Consider the following 23354-nt stretch of genomic DNA (forward strand, 5'->3'; position numbering starts at 1 on the left):
AGTATTAATCAAATAAAGCGCGATATATTTCTCGAAAAAAAATCGCAAAAAGCGGGTGTATGAGAACTTAAATGTATTTCTTAAAGCCCCAATGTACGTAAAAAACACTATAAAAAAACAAACTTTATCTTATTTTCCCCGTCATATATGTAACAAAACAAATACTTTCCTTTAATTAAAGAAAATAAAACTGACTGTTTTCAATTTAAATAAAAATTGAAAAAATTGGAAAATAAACATTGTGGGACCCACAATAATTCATACATTACCGCTCGTAGCGATGACATTGCGCATGCGCATATTCCGCGTGTGTAAACATGGCAGACACAGTCCAGACGTTTACCAGTCGCTTCCTTTTTTTCCAATCATACATCAGGCCAGTTCTGAATTCTTACGTTATAATTGTGCGTCGTATCGTTTCTAAACTAATTATTCCTCCTAATAATTTCCCAAAAACTGAATGTTTATCACAGGAATACCTCAAGTCTACGACAAGACTTCGCAAACAATGTTTGTAAACAAAAACTTACCGAAGACATATCTTGCATATGTGCTTCCTCTATAAGTAGAAACCTCAACTCTCGCGAGATCAGGTCATGAACTTTCCGACGTGGTTCGGCAACAATCGTAATTTCGATGGCGGCGTGTTTAAAATAGAGGTGTGTTTACAAATAGCGAGTTTCAACTGCTCATATATCAATACTTTATGCACAAAGTCATGGTAACTATGGTTTGAATAACTTAATTTTAACTACATCTTAGAGAATATCTCAATAATTATGTGTGATTCTACACTATACGTATATTGGGGCTTTAATGAAACTTTGGAGTGTGCTGTTTGACAGAATACATATATAATATTTTAACCAACTTTTGACCGATAATTTTCCCTGGCCCGGGAAATGAAGGCGATTTATTTTCTTTATTTATCATTATTTATTCAGTATACACACATGAAGTATTGTAGACTTTTAAGCAGTGATCCGTGTTAATGTACAATTTGTTTGTTTTCAGGAGGACTTGGCCAATATTTAATAAACAGGTGTCTTCACATTAAATTGACGTCACAGTATTTGAAGATCGGCGCTTTGTCTCGCATACAAGACACAAGGTATAGCATTATTTAGTTTGGCTGGCCAATAGGTCAGACAAAGAAAACGGGGATAATTATTGGAAAATTTTAGATAGCGCGTGCTTTTTTTTGTGATGCCAAAACACGAGTAGCTCGAGCGTTGATAGTTTAATTACCTCAGTGGTCAGCTCAGTCGGATATTCCGGACAAAGGTCTCGATTCAATATCACCATTGTTCCCTAACGACATAAACTGCCATATGATTATATACTCTGAGGTTCAGAAGCTGTCTGGGTGACAGGGATCCACATGACTGTAAACAGATCAGATTGTAACCCTTAGCGATGTTCCATTTGCTTAAGAAGCAGTAATTTTGTCTCGATAACATGGTGTAGGACTAAACTACCATGTACATCACAAATCTTATTTTCTATCATACTTAGTCGTACTATCGCATTCTGATCCACAGAGTTACGTCCCTTCGTTTAAGCTAGACCACCGATGAAGAACGACCAATCCATAGTTGATGCTAAATTTCAATCGGCGATTCCGTTTCTTTGTCCTCAAATTGACATCGACATTTTTATATTTGTCACTCAGATTGATAATCATTGACACAATGGCTATTTGAAGACAACGTACCTATTTCAAATAGTGCTAAAGTCTTGTTGACTACGACCAGAGACGAACACCTTTATTGTTACAATCTGAGTTAAAATTGCTCCAGATATAAACTTGTATTAGCATATTGTATATCGGTCAGTACGAATTTTTTTTCGTCTTGCCAAAGTTCAAGTTCAAAACTCATTTTCACCACACCTGCCCAATATATGTTGGCTGGACAAATGAGACCTCTGGGCGGTGTTTGGAGACTCGACACATCCCGAGTGGTTCATTATGTTGCTCCCTGCAGCTTCTCCAGTACGTTCATCCAAAGTGCCCTACATTGTTGTACAAATGGACATTGTCCGAGTCATCTGCTCGGCCGGGTTTCCCGGCCAGACTTTTTGTTGTGTCATGGAAACCCATACACGTTTGATTTAGCAATGTGTTGTGTATGTTATGCCCTCAGTACTGTAAATATGATATCTTTATTCAAGCGATTTGATGCATCCTGTTTTCCCGGGGGCGTGGATAGGATCCCAAGGGACGGGCACTCATTTAGGTGTCTTTGATGTCTATGTTTCGGTAAAGACGAGGAGATAAGGCGATATTAGGAATACAATTTGTACCTCTGATAATAAGGAATATGGACGATGGGGAGGGGATGGGAGGGGAGGGGGAAGTTGTTGGTGTGGCAGTAGTCTCATACTAGGAATTAACATAATAGGGGTAGAGGGGTGGGGATGGAAGATGAGGATGGACGGGAATTACTGGAAATATTGGTTTGCATTATTGTCTGGATTAGATGATCTTAGATTTCATTAAGACAGAGTGAAAAAAGCAACTATACTTTTTTTTTCTTGTACGAAGTTACCGGTAACTACCTTATTGAACAGCATGCGGAAGATCTATCCAAACTAACTGGATTAAAATGTCTTCAGAAAGCCGTGAAGGTTGCGTAATAACTGATGGTTCATGCTTAAAACCTGATCTTAAATTCGATGTTTTGAGGGGATGCCATCCGCGTGGGAATCGAACCACTAACTGCACGTCTACGATCGTCTGTCTTTTATTTTATAGACCTCTTAGTCTGGAGACCAGTTCAGCTGATTTGTGACCTCCAATATTTTTTCGATATTGATATCTATTTAGTAGTTTAAGTATTAGTTTTAGTACACTTGTATAACCAGTATACGTGTAAAATCTAAAATAGCCATGAAATCTGGATTTACATGATTCAAAACCCACTTCAGCAGAAATCTCCAGTTACGACAAGTTCTGATTACTGATTAGTTCATTAAAACCTGAACAGGGATTTCCGATGTTTAATAAGAACGAAATCTCACAGGTGTAGCTGTAGGTCGAGTTACGTATTATAGGTATCTTATAACAGTTTTACACCTGACACTCTTAGCAATCTTACCACACCTGTACCTGTGATACCTGTTGTAGTGCTGAGCTCTGAAGAGGTGCCGATCTCTTCCCAACATCTATATACTGAGAAGTTAGTCTTAAGAAGACCGAAGACCAGCTACTGGTTTTGTTTTAAATTATAAAAACAATACATTTAGAAACTGATTGAAACAATTGAAACAAACTATAGAGCAGTTAAAATCCAGCAGGCAATTTTTGCTTTATTTAGAGCGAACATATCGCGTTCTGCATGTCCGTCCCATCTCGAGTTTATTACAACAAAACATACACCATTATCAATTATGATACAATAACTTAACGACTTCCTGTTTCATGGTCCCCATCACGAGGTCAATGCTACACATACCCATAGTAATCACCATGGTGATTTCCTTTTTGAAGGGATTCTATCAAACTTTACGTGAAGGCCAATAATGATAAAACCTTGGTTCAGTTTGTGTTTCATAGTCGAAAGGTCAAGGTCACATCTACTTATAACAAAAGATCGTCAACCGATTTGATGACATCATTCTGTTTGGTTTTATTCATTGATGATTCTTTTATAAAATTTATTACAAAAGTAAGGTATGATGCTACAAAATATTTTGTGTTTCATTAAAAAGAAATAAAAATGTATAAAAATGTATAAAAATGTATAAAAATGTATAAACGATTCGCCATCATTTCTGTATATTTTATATCAATATTCATGTTTCTTCGTCTCCTAATTGTGTAGTGTAGTTTTGGGAGAGGGCTTAGTAAGTCTCAAGATTGTCAAAAGGATATGTTTGAATGGAAAAAATACTGAGGATGAGAATCGTCATGATTGTAATTTCTAACTGGTTGTCGTAAAATAGAAACATACAGGATAATGATCTATGATAATAATAAGGATTCATGATAACATATTAATTTTAGTTTCGCGTACCTGTCATTACTAAGTATGGGGTTTGTCAATATAATTGAATTCGTCGTTATTGCACCTACACTGTAAGTTGACCTCTACGACGTCACAATGGATATGAATGGACACAGAAATTCCAATAGACATATAACTGTTATATATAAAAATACATATACACGGTCCCGCCCCTCTCCTTCACTAGAACTTGTCGCTAGTGTTGTAAATTTGTCACTGTCGACAAACTTGTGCTTAGTTCCGCTTGTCAGCACGCCCCTACGCTAATCGCCGAACGAGTACTTCTTTGTTGGGGACACAATTGTCTTGGCGGGGGGCGGGGCGGCCATTCAGCGAACATTGCCGGAGAGCTTGCCACACATTTAAAACTTAATAGAACTTAAAATTTAAGGAGGTGATTTGGATGATATTCACTTCATCGCGGATTTGTGTCTGGCACGCTCTGGCGAACAAATACAGAGTCTAAAACGGTCTTCTTCTCGTCAACAAAAGGTGCGCGCAGTGGGACACGGAAATAATTAGGCGGTGATTTGGCCGACCCCATCCGCACATATGCTGCTAGGGTTCTGTCAACTTCTCCATGTGAACCGATGTTGTAGGTGCTCCCGAGCATTTAGACATCATTTGGTCCTCAGGCATTTAAGTCGTTGTAGTCAGAATTTTCAAACATTACTCTTAATGCAAATGCTAGGTCCCCAAGTCGTGATCAAGCCCAGAATTCTTCCCATAAGGTAGAGTTTCACTATTCATCAATACAAAAATCAAAGTGAAAAATACTATTACAATATTGTGCATGACTAAGATGGTAATGAATTACGAAAAGCCTGTTTAAATATATAAAAAATCAATATGTTCACATTTCAAGTATACATGTTTTAAGATTAAGTGTTGATCAATTATTCTGATAGATGTCAATACGACTTTATTTGTTTTTCATATGTCAATAATATGACAAGGATAATGATGGTTGTTAGACGTCAATGATGTCACAAACTTGAAAATCTGCAAAAACAGGATTTTGAACAACCTTTTCTAGAACTCTCTAGCTTATCATAGCAAAGAATCGTATAATACCCCGGCAGGTGTCGTGTGCTGTTTGTTATCGAACGTACTTCCGCTTCCGGCGCATTGCCGTCGGATATTTTCTTGTGTCGTCAAATATTATAACACCATTGTCTATACACGTGTGTTGTGACTGACAAGTAAATAATTATATTTTATTCAATTTGCTAATCGATTTTTTATGACACTTTACCTGAGCACGGTATCTTTTTATCATAGTTATGAAGACTGAATGTAAATAGTAATCTCGTCAATCACGTGGTCGTCTGTGACAGTTGACGGTCGGTCTGTGCCCCAAAGGACTACAGAGGACAAATTAAACCCTTTCCTACATATTTACCTGTTCGTTTACCGTCAATACGTTCTCCGTATGTAATCTGTAATATTACAAATCGATCATTGTATTCGACAAGTCCATGGGATTAAAAGATCATAAAACTGACATGGACGAAAACTATTTTCAACAAAAAAGAGCGTTCTATTATCACAATATAAAGCTATATAGAGGTTGGGTAGGAGGTATTTTGAAGTTTGTCGTCAAGTATAATAGGATTTTTTGTCTTGCACTCAAAACTTTATCTGAAAATGTATTCAATCTATGAAAACGCAGCGTTATTTTGGAAAAAAAATATCGATGATTAGTTGGGAAACACGTATGGTGTGTTATTGCGAGGAAACCGTGGTACTCGGGGAAAAAATATAATTGTGATGGAGATTCCTCACCATTTTGCGTCTGGCTGGGAATCGAACCCCAGACGTCTGAAGGAAAGACAACATATGTACCGTCTTCTCTGCCCGACAACTTCTTCTAAATTTTGCGAGTCGGATGCACAAGTTCTTAAGTTTCAAGTTTATCATAAACAAGGAAATTGTGATTATCTTCATGTCTTGAAAATTGAAGGAAAATGGTATATTTTCCCCTTCTTGTAAGATCTTCTGTGATGAGATAAAATAACACGATCAGCACGATACGGAGAACACAGTTACCCATCGCTAACTGGAATTCACAATGATTTAGCTTTGTATAAACATTATAATCACTAGACTTCCTTCACTCCGTGTCAAGGACGGCACGTTCCTCCTCCCGCGAAAATGGGGTAGGAGAGGTACTGAAAGAGACATGTGAAAGTTCGTATCACGGATGGTTCGTACGAGAAGGGACGTGTAGAAGGGGGAAGGAATGGAGTTCGGTGGAACCGTTATGGAGATTAATTGACGTTTTTCTCGTGCATACTATATAAAATATGCACTTTACTTTGAAATATAAGTTTCTTCTAGCCATTTTTTTCAATCAGAAATGTAATTATTTTTGGCCTACTTGTAATGTGTTTGGTTTTTGCTTTTTTTGTGGGGGGGGGGGAGTTACTCTTTGCTTTATCGATTACCATAAGCACGGCGTTGAACAAATTGTTTTCAATATAATGTTAGTCGAAAAAATTCAACAAAAAAACAAACAGAAAAAACTGTTGATTGCCAATTATAAACAGAAATCAGAACTCTACATGTACTTTTTTTTATCGTGCGTGGATCAGAATGTGTTGAAGTTATATATACTTATATCTGGACGAATTAATTAGAAATGTCATCGGTGATCCCGTCGTGTTAGGATGTCTTAAAAATATACAGAACGGGTCACAATTTCACTTTGCCGCCGTAACAAGTGCCTTCTGTGTAGGGTTCCACGCGGGGCTCTCTTGGCACCGAAATCCTCAATGTTTTGGCATGTACGGTGTCTTATCTTGGACGGAGCAGATGCATAAACAACCAGTAGAAACAAGCGATAAATTGTCAAAATTCTTTACAAAAGCTGCTAATCAGAGTAAACTATTTGTTTAGATATGTCTCACTCTAGTTTTCCGTGAGCGATCATTTGGCTGGGTCGGCACATCCAGGGGATAAGCTCAAACAGTTTACACGCCGAGCTACAGCGAGGACAAACACGGCAAATGAAAACTTTCCTAATCTCAGTGTGTTTTGTTTTTTCTATCTCTTCTTCTACTTGGTTTAGAGGTTAAATGAAAACAGAGTTTCTCAACGGGGTGTTTAAACGGAACTTTCTCTATAGATATTAACACAGGCGTGGCTTATGACAGCGACCTTCATTTAACCGAGGCTCTTTGTGTTTTGCAATGACGTAATACGTAAAATATTGAGCGATAAAGATAAGTATGACCCCTCCCCATCCCTCCCACCCCCACACCAGCCCCACACCCCACCCTTCTTTCACCCCGGTAGACTCCCTGGGATTGTCTTCTCTCACTGTTGTCACTACAATTGCCTAAAATGGAAGTGCATTATTTCTTATTTCGATTAAACAAAATTCGCTTATCGAACTCTCTTTATGGCTGGATTGTTACTGCTCTATGAAAATGCAGGTAAAAGAACAACATATTTCAATCGAATTTACAGGCTCAAACACAAATCCAAATTCCGCTTACACAATTAATGGATATTATACAAACATGACGCAATATTTTCTCAATTGTCATTTCATATCAGTATTATGTCCTGTTTTTGGGTGGTTTATTGTAGTTCCTGAAAACGCCGAAATGTTTCAGCGTTCATATTGACCATACGTTGGTCTCTACGGTCCTTATGTTTAACAATCTACCGACATTATGGCTGCATAATAGAGAAACCAAAATCGGAAAATCTGGCGTCTACCGGATTTAGCGGTAGTATGGTTCCGGCAATTAGACGAACTATGTCAGTTAAATGCTTGATTTTGGTCTGTATTAGTGATATTGAGTAACAACTGCTCCTCCCATCCCCATTAATTGTATTAGTACTATTGAGCAGTATACATAATTACCCATTAAACCCTTAGTGACGAAGTATATTGACGAACTGTCAGCCAGCGAATCGAATAGATATTCAGAAGACAAGAAATTAACTAGTAACGACATATATGGTATCCGTATATTACATTGAATGGCCGTCGATTTTACCGGAAGTAACTATATGCTCGTTCATCGACGTCTAAATTACCTTCCATTGTCAGCGATAGAGTCCGTGTTCTCTCTTCTCTGATTGGCTTCATTTGTGATGCAACAGCGCACAAACCTTCTCGTGAACCTGATTGAGACGTCATACCGGAAGCTGACTTAATCATTGTGCCTAGTTATTCACCTACATCATAAAGCGGATACTAAACGTCTAATATAGGCCTGAGCTAGAGTAATCATTTACAAAAGAAAAGTGATAGTTTTCCATATTCGCCATTTAATCAGTGCTTACTGTACATCAAACTTGTCTAATGAATTGACTAAAGCGTGTGTTGTGTCTCTATATCTGATAACGTTGCTACATTGAAAGTAGTAATCAGGATAGAAATAAAGTCTCCGTGTTCTCTCATAGTCGTTCGGTCCTATTCTTTACTCCTGTCAAGTAAAAGAATAAGGGAGTAACATATTTTTTCCCAAAAGTCTGTTTTTTATATAAAAGTTTCTAGTTTATGTCAGTGATTCAATTTCACTCATTCTCCTGTGATAAGTTTTCGGATAAGAAAAACTATTATTTAGTATTTATGTTGTTGACGAGAGCATTTGATAACATCTTTAAAGAGGCAAAGAATTGAATTCGTTCTGGTCTAAACCACCTTCAACATCTCGACGAAATGATGTAAAACATTTACTATGATTTGGCCAAATCCATTTCACGTGCTCGTTAAAACGTTTAAAAATACGTTATCTTATCGTGTTCGATCCATAATAAAAACTGCATGTAGAAATCGAAAATCGTTCACATAGCAGTTGGTCATAGACGAAATGAGACATCAACTGGCGTCCATTTCTCATCTTAGGTGATTTGACTATGATAAAGGTTGTCCATGAAGATGATGTGTGGTCAGACTGGTCAGCTTGACCGCAGACAAACTCATATAAACACAATCAAACGCGAATAAATTATATCTAGTTCCAAGACCAAACATGGTCAGCGTACCTAAAGTGGACAAAATATCTTGGAAGTAACCGATCTTACCAGGTTTGTTTTCATAAAAAATAAACTATTTCCAATGGAATATTTGTTTTACAATATAATTTGAAGCTGTCCGTGTTTATTTATAAGACATATGACTAATCTGTGTCTCATAGACCTCGTGATTCACTTCCAAATGCACGTACATTGCCCGACATGACCAAGCAAACGTAATTAATCGATCCCCACATGTCAATATCCGCACCATTGGCCTTTGGTATCTGTTAGACTGTGTAACGTGCAATGAACGTGTAAGAAAGCTCCATACAACGTGAACGTGCATATCCATACGGAGCAACCGTATGTAAGGCAGGGTCAGAGTTCATTAGAAAGTGTCTAGATTTATATATTAATTCATATATGTAGCAATTCAAAATCTATATGATTGCAAGATATTGTTAACTAAGAGTACTGACTGGTCTACATTGCACACCAGTTTGCAATATTTTTAACGCGAATGTCTTTGTTAACGAAATCGTTTCGCTATGCAACTTTTACTTTCATAACTTCAAAAAAACTCTGTGTAATTTGACATCAAGTTTATATGAGTCTTGCTTAGTCACTGCTGATGCCGAAAAAATACTCAAATCTTCTATTTCATAACAACGATTTATTATGGAAATATTTTTGTCCACACAATTCACGAAATTGCAATTCCCAAAGACAAATTCGTTTCGTCTTATTATTCGTCATCATTTAGCATTTTAATCGCCCTTTTGTCATGGTCACATGAGGTGTTGAACCACAAACACTGAATTATTTCTATCATCAAATTATTTCCCGACTTCCGGTTTAGAGTGACTGGTTTTGTCGAATTCGAACATGACAAATGACTCATAGTATCTGCTGTAATTTTATGAAGTTTTTTTTCCGACAGACTCTAATTAATTCTTTCGGTGAACAGAGGCGGCAGCACACAGCTGAAGCCAGCCTGAGGCTAAAGATCTCTTGCTCTCAAAGGAAGACTCGTCTTCTGTGAAAAATGCAATTTTCTTCTAAATGAAATAGTCCCGTTCGATAGTTAGATATCTGTTTTGGAAATGTAGTCACATCTGACGTGTGTCTCTTAAAATATAGTTAAGAAATCCTCACATTTTTAGCATTCCTTTGGACATTTTTTTCTCAGAATGAAAAAAAGGTTCTGTTGTGTGTTAAATTATGACAAAGCGACAAAAGAAAATTTCACAAAACGTCAACATAATGTACATCTCACAACGTCACCACACCAAAATATCTCACAGCGTCGACACACCAAAATATCTCACAACGTCACCCCACACATATCTCACAACGACATTGCACCAAATAACTCACAGTGTCGACACATTGAAACTCTTACAGCGTCACCCCACACATATCTCACAACGTCACTGCGCCAAAATATCTCACAGAGTCGACATGCTAAATTCTCTCACAACGTCACCCCACACATATCTCACAACGACATTGCACCAAATAACTCACAGTGTCGACACATTGAAACTCTTACAGCGTCACCCCACACATATCTCACAACGTCACTGCGCCAAAATATCTCACAGAGTCGACATGCTAAATTCTCTCACAACGTCACCCCACACATATCTCACAACGACATTGCACCAAATAACTCACAGCGTCGACACATTGAAACTCTCACAGCGTCACCCCACACATATCTCACAACGTCACTGCGCCAAAATATCTCACAGCGTCGACACACTGACATCTCTTACAGCGTCACCGCACACATATCTCACAACGACATTGCACCAAATAACTCACAGCGTCGACACATTGAAACTCTCACAGCGTCACCGCACACATATCTCACAAAAACACCTCACCAATATCTCACATCGCCGCCCCACCAATCTATCACAACTTCACCAGAATGTCACCCCATCAGTATAGTGGTAGCGTACTTGCCATTGACCAAAACGTTTGCACCTGAACAGGTATGATGAGGGGTGAGGTAGGGCGGGGAAGAGGTCACGTGTCATGATGAGTTTTCCCCGGGGTACACCGGTTTCTTCCCACAGTAGGTCCCCTCACATCTGGGCCAAGAGGAGTGATTAATACAAGTTGATGGTTTGTTGGTGATGGGTATATACCCTGACAGTAGAGAAAGGCATTTCTTTGTAATTCAGAGTAACATGCCGATCTATACTGTTATAAAGGGTGTCCCTTAAACACAAACCAGCAATACAAATGGACTGTACAGACATACATACATCCATGTCTACATGTATGTCCAATATATCATATTATAGATAATTGTTCTGAATTTTATTTGACATCTTGCTGTTTTATTACGGGGCGTTTAGCAGTCTGAATTGACTAACGATTACCTGCACGTGTATCGGCTTAACTTGTCGGTGTGTTGTGACGTAACGGTTTAGCTGTACATGTTAGGTGTAATGACGTCATTGTTTATGTTGGCTTAAAGTCTACACATACGTCCGGTTACAGCACGCGAGACAGATGTATCGTCTTAAAGTCGAAGGTTTAGGTGTAAACAAGATCATGGTCTATATCAGCAGTGGTCCATTATGTATATAGAACTCTACAAGGGTGTCCGATATCATCACAATGTACTCGATTAGATATACAGAAACAGGGGGTGGGATGGAGGATGGGGGGAGGGGCAAAAACAAAGTCATTAAGGGGGGGGGGCAAAAACAAAGTCATACAGGTAGAGGAGTGGGGGGTGCAAAAACAAAGTCAGAATAAAACAAAGGATGGGCAGATGTGGGTGCGAAATACAAGCTACATGATTACGTTCCCAGTCTATAAATTAACGATTATCGCTTTTTTATTTTAAAAATTGTGACAATTAACAACTAAAAATTGCAAGGTTCATTCGAAGTTCATTCGTTGACTGACAGCAAAATGTTAACGTTTGAAATAAACTTTTAAAGAACATCTATTCATTGTGACTGTTATTTGAAGAACATTTCAAAGAATTAGATAAAGAGTCATTTCACAATATTACAATTGTGTGTTTGAAATTCTATAAATAGTTTATCAAGCACTAGCAAACTTATTATAACAAATTTGTTGCAGTTTACAGTTAAATTACTACATAAATACACACCTTAGTTCTCATCAACAGAAACTAAATGCCTAATATATGTATCTTTACAAAGAGGGATTGCATTTTAAAAGGTGAAAAATATTAATTACTATGCTTCAATGTGATACTTTTATTATATCGAGTATAATGTCTACAAATTATCTCAAAAACACGCTAACTCGCCTGAAAAGCCGTTGATTGACACCTATTCAGGCTTGTGGAGAGTGGCTTTTGGAGACCTTTATCAATGTAAAAACAAGACTGTGTATGGTTAGAGGTGAGAGCCCCTAATCAGGTAGTACAGGATTAAGCTGGTCTCATGATTGTTGTAACAGCCCCTAGGGTTCACCATTGTTTTGTAGGGAGCTGGTTTTAGGGGCTGATACAAAAGACTCGATTATCTATTGATAATAAAGATCGGTATGGGGCCGTATTGTGATAGTCATTAGGTGACTATCTACACTACCTATAATATGTTTTAAAGATTTTGTAAATAAATATTTACACGTGGTTCGACTCCTCCTCCATTCTTTGTTGTCCTGTTAGATATATACACTAGTAAGTATAAGCTTCTGGCTATCTAAGTCTGGCCAACATTTACAGCTTGACCACTGAAGATAGCGGTCAGTCCTGACTTGACCCATCCATAACAGACCAACTTAAGGTAGGCCACTTCATTTACAAATTGAGTTTGATTATAGACCGAACAGAGTAAGATAGCATACAAGTATATATAACTGTGTGATAACTCACACCCATACAATGTAATAATGATATAAAATTAAATATCGTGAGCTGCTAATTAAACCCTACTACGTTATTTATATTTGTTACAAAATCAACATGCAATGTACAGTTATTCATTCCAAGTTACAGAAGCATGTACCTCCTTAATTACTTAACAATAATAAATTTCAATGATTGGTGTCCTTTTTTCACAGAACGAGCTCTATCACAATTATGATTAATTCCTGCCCCCCCCCCCCCCCCCCCCCCAAATATTTAAAATTGTCCCTCTTTAGAAAAGTGTCGTTGATAATGTTGATATTTCAGTGAGGAAAAATATATTTCAAATCTAAATAATGCCTTTTGAATTTAGTAATCATATCCGAATCTTAACCAGAAAACTCAATGAAACAGACATCAAAGTTATATTCTCATGGTTACCCAGATAAATACATTATTTACCGTTAATATGTTGATGATACCAATGTACCTAAGAATTCCAGTTGTTTTTTTTAACATTATCCTCGTCAAAATACATGATATATCTATATATTTGTTATTGCCTTCACTGGCATGTCATGCACCCTCATGTCATACCCGTAACCCCCCACCCCACTCCCCACCCCTCTCCTCCCCACCCACAAATATACTCACACAACCTCATGTCATATTCTATACATCCACTCCCCGCGCTTATGTCATATCATACAAACCCCCTCCAGTTCTCATGCCATACCCTTTAAATCCCGGCCTGCCGCCTTCATGTCACACCATGTAAATCCTTTCTGGTCTATGTCATACCCTGTAAATCCCCGCCCTCATGTCATGATACCTTGTAAATGGCTCCCATACCTCATGTCATAACCTGTAAATCCCCCGCCCTCATGTCATGATACCTTGTAAATGCCTCCCATACCTCATGTAATACCCTGTACATCCCCGTCCTCATGTCATGATACCTTGTAAATGGCTCCCCATCCTAATGTCATAACCTATGAATCACTCCCCATCCTCGTGTCATACTCTCCCTTCCTTCATGTCTAACTTTGTAAAATGGTCCCTCTCCCCCCTGAAGTCATAAAGTATATGAACTATGTGTTAACTCGGAATCCCACATTAGCCTCAGTTCAGCCCTGAAAGCTCATGGGATTCGTGGTTTAGTATTTATATGTAATCGTAAAATTCCGGCACTTTCCGTTTCCGTTCGTTTTCAACGTTCTTGACGTCAGCTCCAGATGAAGTCACCTTATCCCTCCTCCTCGCCCAATCCGGTTACTTTACCAGTCCTTCCATCCCGTCTATGACACACAATACCCATGTCGATGTTCGTCTGGACACAACATATAAATATATGCGTTACCCTTCAAATCCCCTCCCCAATTTCCCCTCCCATTACCATCCCCATCTCTCTCTTCCTCCCACCCCGCGCCTACACTCCCTTACTCTTCCAAAAGAGTCTCAATCACACGAAGGGTAGTGACCCGTCCCTAGCAGCATGACGTTCAACAAATATTTATTTAGTTTTATGCCAGATTTGAAGGGTTTTACCAAAACGTGTTGGTTTTGTGGCCAGTGTATGATGTACTGACCATTAGATAACATTAGGTCTCCCTCGAGAAAACCCACAAGCCACTACTTTATAACCTCGTTCTAAATGCTTGAACAGATTCTTTTTATAAAATTTAACATTGTTCATATCAAAGCATTAAAATAGGTTTCCCTGAAATAAAATCGTATGCTAAATGAACAATTCAGATTTAGTAAACATCAATGTCACTGAATTGTGACAGCTCTACGCATGACCGGAAATGGTCAATATAGATTAAATCTGCGAACACAATTTATCTTTCTCGTTGTACAAGGTCATTTATACAAGGGTAGAAATTATTTGTTAGGCTTTATACAAAAACATACACTAACGAGATTCACCTGCTTTTTTACCTGTTATAAGTACCAATTTTACCTGTAATTAAGTGCCTTTGATCTCCTCATCACCACACCTGTGGAATGTTATCAAAGATACAGGTATTGTTGCTGGGTCAGCCACTTTGACAGTTTCGGACCCAATTAGAGATAAACAGCATCAAAAGATTAAGGTCTCAATATGGGGTAAACATTCGTAGAATGTCTGTCACAACTCCACATCAAAACAACCTTCTGTCCACTTATCAACCCATAACACAGGTTTTCTCATTCACGTAAAACGTCTGTAGTTGTAATACAACCCATTGTATTGACCATATAAATGATCATATCATACATGTATTTTGATCACACTTAATGTTAATTGGTTTTAAATGTATGTTTTACAAATCATTCACGTATATAGGATATTACATATATTATCACGTACTACATTTTGTAGTGCACCCGCAAAATTTGACTTCAGTATTTCCGCGTTTTGACTTACAAGAATTTATATTGGTCACTTCTAAATGATGTTTCTGTTGGTAACCATAGAAACCATACTTGAGAAATGTTAATGCTATTATATTAAAGGGTTATTGAGTCTTTGCTGGAAAAAATGCTAATTTTACAATCGTTCTATTTACATAATTTGTCCATTATGTTATCATGACAACAGAAGAATATTATAAAGACGTACTTAATGATAAAAAATCCTCATTAATATGAAACGATTTAGTGCGAGTTTGACATTCTCTTTATTTGTTGTATAAATAAAAGGAAAATGTAGTCGATAACCCCCATTTGTGTTTTTTAATTTTAAATCAGACTGATAGTGTGACGTCGTTCGTTAACCCGGTTTCTTGTTTTTTTTTTTTTTTTTTTTGGGGGGGGGGGGGGGCGGGTTGTTGGTGTTTTTTTAGCTTATATTTCCTTCCGTTGGGGGGAAATAAAACAAAAATTTAAAAAGATATATAATCAAAATATATCCCGCTCGCGACATTTGTATGATATTTCTTTCCATACTGAGATGATCGAAAAATTCCTCAACAAAGTTTGGAAATAAGGGATTTAAAGATGTGTTGTAATTTTCTCATAACTGAAGTCTTTAGTTTGTATTTTAATCGCCAATTTTCTGTACTTCGAATTGGAACGTTGTCTTAGTTTCAGCTTTTCTTTTCCCTAAAGAATTCAAATATCGATCGTGCAATGTTCAATATTCTCATGTTTGGATAATTCCATTCCACAAGCGTGATAAATAAGTTAAAACAATAAAACATTTGTAGTTCGAAAGCAAACGACTATATATCGAGTTCAGTTGGCATGCTTTGGTGCATATTTTTTACTCCATAAACTTCATGTTGTTCCACTATCTGAAAGAGGGTGACCTGGAAAAGACTCGACAAACATGTTTGATAACCGAGACTGAACTTTCCAGGTCTATAATTAACCAATTTATATCAATAGTTTGGACTTCTTATCGTTCTTGACCAGCGTAAGTCCTCTATTTGGCCATTTGTAGGTATACGGTCATCTTTGCCCCATTTACAGGATTAAGGATGTCGTATCTGGAGTATAAAATTAACTGTAATCTGGTAGAGGTTGATAAAACTCAGAGTTAACTTATAGAAGTGGATCAATCCCTCACTTGTCTTCAGCTTGTCGATACAGGAACATACACAAACTGACGTAAAGAAAATTGTTATATAATAAACTCCCGGACCAGCTGTGGCCTCCCGAACCTTCGTTATCATCTATCAATATATCACAACATTTAAAGTTCTCTCCGCGTCCTTGAGTTTTAGGGGAATCCCTATCAGTTTAAAATTGTCATCTGCATTGGCTTTCGTGTTTTAATGTGTACTTATTTTTCAAATATCATTTTATTTGCCAAATGTCTTTCTGCCTTACTATGCCTATGATTTATAAACTTGAAATTTTTCGTCCCTTTTTTTTCCAAAGCTGGTTAAAACCGATTGTTTTCTTTCCTTGTGTCGATTTGTAAATATCTTTATCAGTGAGAGATTAACAACATGTGTTGATATGTTTATTTTACAAAATGGAGCTTCTCTTTCAATCGTACCCCTGTTACACCTGACATCATCAGCTCCATGTATACTGATGGGGATTACACGTCAGTGTGTTTATTGGTAATAAACCTTAACACCTGTTGTTATGACTACGTATCCCAGTCCGCTAGGTCCGCCGTGTAAACAGTCAATCTTACATTTAATTATAAGATTATTCTTATGAAGCTAAACAATCTTTATCAGTTTATAGAATATCTGATTAGTTGATAACTCGATAGATCCTAGAGTCGATTCCATAGTGATACTCTAATTAATTTCTGGAGATTTTCTCAGGAGTACATACACTGAATTTATGACAGGAGACACCTGTTCAAGTGTACATTAGAACTCTGCTTCAGTGTTATCTTAATGCTTGAGAGTTCGCACTTCCGGTATCATCCTGAAATGGTGTCAAATAGATTATCTCTACATGTCACCACCAACGGTTTCCTGACTTAGATAGAAGTTCATATTATGTTACTTTCATTGAAGAGTTCCACGCTTGGAAAGCTGAAAAAAATCATACGAGATTAAATAGGAATTTGTTAACAATTTCACGAAAATTTGAAGGGTAAACATGCAAGGAATAAATATTTGACGACGAGATTTCTATCATGAGTCCTTGTTTCATTTTCTTTAATAGCAGCCATAAAAGAAACCACAAAAACTATATATTTTGAATTTATTGGCCGAAAATACATTGCTAGATCAAATCAAAATATAAACAAGTGAAAAGTATGTTGTAGATAGCCAAAGTCTTCGTCTGTATTTCTGACATATCGTTTGACCGTGCACGTGAATATCAAAATGTGTGTTACAAACTGGAAAAGCAAAAGTATCAGATATTTTGTCTGACAAATCAGACAGAAGTAAGTCCAGCTTGATGACAAGACGGTCCAAACTCTCAGTTAAACTATTTTACTATTGTACGGTCCAAACTCAGAATAAGTTGTACAATAATGCGTTGTCCAGTCAGATGTTAATTGGTTTTGATAAAATATAAATTTCGTTTTAGAAACATTTTTGTATGATTCGTATATGTTACATGTTACATGAGAGATATAAAAACGTCCATGTACGGAAAAACAATTCTCGCGAGAATGAACGAGACTTGCAGTATCTCTACATGTGGTCGTGTCACTAGATAAAATTTCCGAAATAGTTTCAGACCTGGGTGTTTGAAGCCTTCCCCTGACCAACGGTCACTCTGTCAACTGCACTTACGCAACAGTAAACCCTTAATCCCATGTTATCTCTAAAACTGACCAAAACTTAGACCCAAAACAAAGACAACGGACTTGACGACGAAGAGACAAATAGCCATTAGGTAAAATCCAGCTGTCACCACGAGTTCGTCATTACCAGCTGATACTACAACACGGGGCTCGGTTTACCTATTTAAGGGGCCATATACACAGGGGTTGTGGACGTACACACAGATTAGGGATTGGGGACGAAACCCATTACGCCAGTCTGATTGATCAGGCATTACTACTTGTTTAGTAAACATTTATTATGTTATCATAGATTTCTTCTCACTTCGGGTCTCCTCGGACTCCTATGATTATCGCTATATCTAAAAATGAGTTTGAAGATTTCCTATCTTAAATATTCTCTGTAATACAAATTTGGAGGAGCAATAGAAGATTGTGACTGAAAAAAATATATATCACTGAAAATGATGTCTCTTCGTATATCAAATATGTTAAAGTGGCACATCTTCAAATGTCCAATTTCACTGAATATTGAAAGCCAGATCGAGGTTATAGAAGTACAATAATGTGACAATCGCAATAACAAACAGCTATATATATATAAATCAAAAATGTAAGATATATGTATCGGAATATGTCTTATTTCTGAAAACAGCGTATATTGATATATGCTTAGGGACAGCATATCGCCATTCTTAACATAAAATGTTTATACGGAAGCATGATGATATTAATTGCGGGAAAAAAATATTCACGACTTATTCCAAAATATTTTATGACACATGTCTCCCTATGTTTTTTGTCCCACATGTGCCATATTTCCGTCATATTCGGGCCCTTAACTGCCTGATTGTAACACATGTCTCCCTATGTCTTACTGTCTAAGACGTGTCTCACAATGCCCGTCATATTCGGGCCCTTAACTGCCAGATTTTAACACATGTCTCCCTATGTCTTGCTGACTAAGACGTGTGTCACACGTTCCATCATTTTCGGGCCCTAAGCTTCCTGTTTGGAACACATGTCTCCAGGGGTCTTGTTGTGTCAGATGTGCCTTACAATGTCCTTCATATTCGGGCTCTTAACTGCCGTATTGTCATAAATGTCACTAGGAGCTTTGCTGTCTTAGACGTGTCTCACAAAGTCCGTCATATTCGGGCCCTCAACTGCCTGATTGTAACACATGTCACTAGGGGTCTTGTTGTCTCAGATGTGCCTTACAATGTCCGTCATATTCGGGCTCTTAACTGTCTGATTGTAACACATGTCACTAGGGGTCTTGTTGTCTCAGACGTGCCTTACAATATTGGATTCTTCTTTTCATTTTCGTGTCTTCAAATATTATGTCCTACACTGTCTACTTGTGGCATTATATCTATGGTTCTGTGTGGTTGTCACACTTTTGTCCCCTCAAGGATTTAGATAATCCGCGATAGAACTTTCGTAGATCAGGTTGGTTGGTAAACAGGTTTTCGTGTCAACCAAATACGTGTCACTTTTAACATTGTAACATTACACCACATCTTGGTTTTAATTACTGCAGAGATAAATGATAAAGCAGAAACGCCAAGGTCATTAATTATGTGTCTAATGAGAGAAGTATTAAATGAACGAGCCACCGTGTGTTCAGTTTATATCTAAGAGTACGTCTCTCATTGTTTTAATGTGTTTTTCCCTCATTTTTTTCTTACCCCTACAAAACGTCTCAATGTTTAAATGTGTTTATCAATGGGAACTAAGTTATATTTATTTAAACTTGTAAATAATAAAGAAATCTGCTCCATTCTACCCCGGTCCGTTTTTACACATTGTAAATAAACGTAAAGCATTTTAACAAAAACACATTTAACGAGATAACTGGGGGAGATTGCATGCAGACTTGATGTAAATTCTACCCGTGCCCGTGTACTGTACGGCGAACAGGAGCCTTAAAACCTATAATGTGTTTAGTAGTCCAGACATGATCGGATGTGTCAGGTAAAAAAACATTTACACCGTTCTATATAAATGTGACCATGTCACGGTCAAAGTATTGATAAGGGAGACATCGGGGGCCAAATCAAAATTCGACAACTACATTTTAAATACAGTTTATTATTATGACAGACTGAAACGTTCCGTGTGCTATAATATGTTTAATGACAATAACTCTTCTATCACCCACCCCTAAGATCGAACTCCCGAATCGGGTCAGTCATGAACACAATTTAGTTGTATATATGGGTTTGTGTATCACATCCTTTTGATACACGGAATTTAAAAAAAAAAGATTAGGACTTAATGATATAATTGCAGATGAAATTAGTCATTGATAAATGACAAAAATAATTTATATAAACTTGTTTTTGTTTTGACATTTCGTAATACTGTCGCCACTACAAAATGGCTTTCTTTATCTTCGATGGCATGTAACATGGCACTTTGAATAACGACAAGCTGAAAATGGCGACGTCCAAGAAGAAGGTGGTGGGAGGGAGGTGTCAAATGCCGGGGTCCACCCCTGTGGGTGGTCAGTGGTTGGCGTTCAAATGTAAAATCACGTAACTGCTGACTTTACGGTAAAACATTGTACGAGTTTTGATGACAGTTTTTCTTGTGTAAAAACTATCCATCCTAACTGTTGTGACTGCCAACTCTCCCCGAACTGTCCAATCTAACTGTTGTGACTGCCGACTCTCCCCGAACTGTCCACCCTAACTGTTGTGACAGCCGACACTCCCCGAACTGTCCACCCTAACTGTTGTGACTGCCGACTCTCCCCGAACTGTCCACCCTAACTGTTGTGACAGCCGACTCTCCCCGAACTGTCCAATCTAACTGTTGTGACTGCCGACTCTCCCCGAACTGTCCACCCTAACTGTTGTGACTGCGGACTCTCCCCGAACTGTCCATCCTACCTGATGTGACTGTCGACTCTCCCCGAACTGTCCAATCTAACTGTTGTGACTGCCGACTCTCCCCGAACTGTCCACCCTAACTGTTGTGACTGTCGACTCTCCCCGAACTGTCCAATCTAACTGTTGTGTCCACCCTAACTGTTGTGACTGCCGACTCTCCCCGAACTGTCCAATCTAACTGTTGTGACTGCCGACTCTCCCCGAACTGTCCAATCTAACTGTTGTGACTGCCGACTCTCCCCGAACTGTCCACCCTAACTGTTGTGACTGCCGACTCTCCCCGAACTGTCCACCCTAACTGTTGTGACGAGAGTTACATAAGTAGATATAATAAACAGATTAAAACTCGATAGGTGATTTAGATTCGGTAATACCTTAAACCTTGTAAATCGCCGTGACATCGACCAAAAAGGAAAACAACTTATATAGTGTCCGGTATTAAAGCGGGTATCCTATGGTTACAATAAAGAGTTCCAACCGTCTCAAGCAAGACATTTTACATTTCAACATTTATTCCTTGATACGTACTGCTGTTCTGATAAAGAAAATGTGAATTCACAATGAATCGAAAACAATGAGAATTATTATCAAACGATTCACTAGGTTAAGACTGTGTAACCCTCGCTTGGTCAAAATTGTCCCTAACGATTTAACGGCTAAAGATTTTATTTCTGCAACATAAAATGAAGCGCTGACCGATTGCACTGGCCAGTTTCTCCCGAGAGATGATGACAATAATTTTAGCATTTTTTCTAACATGCCGCGGCCTCTGAGCTACACTGCAGCAAACTGCAACCAAGACTCTATATACAGTATATCATAGGTCCATATTTAGACGTTCTATTTGTACATCAAGCACAATACTTTAGCAGTGGTAGAACAGAACGTTAATCGTAACAAATTAGCACCTACAGCGCCCCCTACCGGGATGTACCTATTAGTACCAGTTCAGACAGACAGGGTAATTAGTGATAACTTGTCAGTTGATTTGGGGACACTAATTAAGTACCTCCAATCAAGCGCACGTAAGAGGTATGTTTTCGCGGCTTTGGTTGATCTCGAGGTCGAACATTGGTCACTTTACGTCATAGTTTTTCACACTCGGCTCGTGACGTGGTTGACAAGCAACTCGTGCCATAACGATCGTTAATTGGGGAGGTTTACAGGGTCCCTCGCTCCGCAACTTGTATATAACAATTGATCGTAATGACGAATCATCTTCGATTGACTGATCTGATTTGATGTTAGTAATGAGCACATTTCACATGGAGATTTTCGTGACAAAGTGACCTTTAAAACTCTTCATTTTGAACATGATCTCAAAATTTTAAGTAAATTAAAATGTTGAATTATCCCTGTGATATAGATTTTTGTTGTAATGAACAGAGAGAGCGTTAATGTCTCCCTTTAGAGATGATGATTATGTTTAGGAAATGTTATATTTTTTTCTCTGTCAAACTTTCAATGTGACGAAAATGCTAGAGAAATATTATACACTACACAAAAAGTCACTGATATTTCAGATGATTAAACGCACAATGTGCAGTAAATTCTCTTTAGTGGGAAAATAATGTTTTCTAACAATGTCAGTGTTCACTATCACACAATCTTTGTACAATTAAAACATGAAATAAATTTACTTTGTGTTTGCATCAGTTATTAGAAGTTTAGAAATTTACTTTCTGTTTGCATCAGTTATTAGAAGTTTAGAAATTTACTTTCTGTTTGCATCAGTTATTAGAAGTTTAGAAATTTACTTTCTGTTTGCATCAGTTATTAGAAGTTTAGAAATTTACTTTCTGTTTGCATCAGTTATTAGAAGTTTAGAAATTTACTTTCTGTTTGCATCAGTTATTAGAAGTTTAGAAATTTACTTTCTGTTTGCATCAGTTATTAGAAGTTTAGAAATTTACTTTCTGTTTGCATCAGTTATTAGAAGTTTAGAAATTTACTTTCTGTTTGCATCAGTTATTAGAAGTTTAGAAATTTACGAGTATTTACTTCATCTAAATTATTGGGAGGTACAATTTTAATATCAGCACAGCTAGGGAGCTCGTTTAGTGACGTTTACACTGTTAATCTATTTATTAATGTTTAAAAAAAAACCCAGATAAATAATGATTATTAATTATTAATCTATGTTCATGGTGAAAAAATATTGCTTCGATATTTTTTCCCCCTTTCAAACAGGACCATGTAAATATACCAAGGATAGATAAAAAGAAAGAAATGAAAAAAAAAAATTAAATTAAAAAAAAAATTAAATTAAAAAAAAAAAAAAGAAAATCCGTTTCCTCCGCGATTTCCCAGAGATATGAGCTTATCTAACAACGATGAAGTAAATAGCATTGTGTGTGAATGTAGAGATAGCTCATGTTCTTGTGCAAATCACCCGGAAAGGAAACAAACAAATTCTTGTTTTGTTCACAAGAGAAATTTCA

At 37.4% G+C, this 23354-nt stretch overlaps 1 protein-coding gene across 3 annotated transcripts in view; it reads left to right on the plus strand.

Moving 5' to 3' along the window:
- LOC132558148 (frizzled-5-like) overlaps positions 1 to 23354 on the plus strand; it is a 111738-nt gene that overhangs the window by 83192 nt on the left and 5192 nt on the right. For all 3 annotated transcript variants that reach the window (XM_060222678.1, XM_060222677.1, XM_060222680.1), the window contains exon 4: positions 1015 to 1111. The gene's annotated coding sequence lies outside the window, so the exon portion shown is untranslated. The remainder of the gene's footprint in view (positions 1 to 1014; positions 1112 to 23354) is intronic.

The sequence above is a fragment of the Ylistrum balloti genome, unplaced genomic scaffold (genome assembly GCF_031769215.1).
Source record: "Ylistrum balloti isolate Yb309-2 unplaced genomic scaffold, AGI_CSIRO_Ybal_v1 Utg370760, whole genome shotgun sequence".
Taxonomy (NCBI): domain Eukaryota; kingdom Metazoa; phylum Mollusca; class Bivalvia; order Pectinida; family Pectinidae; genus Ylistrum; species Ylistrum balloti.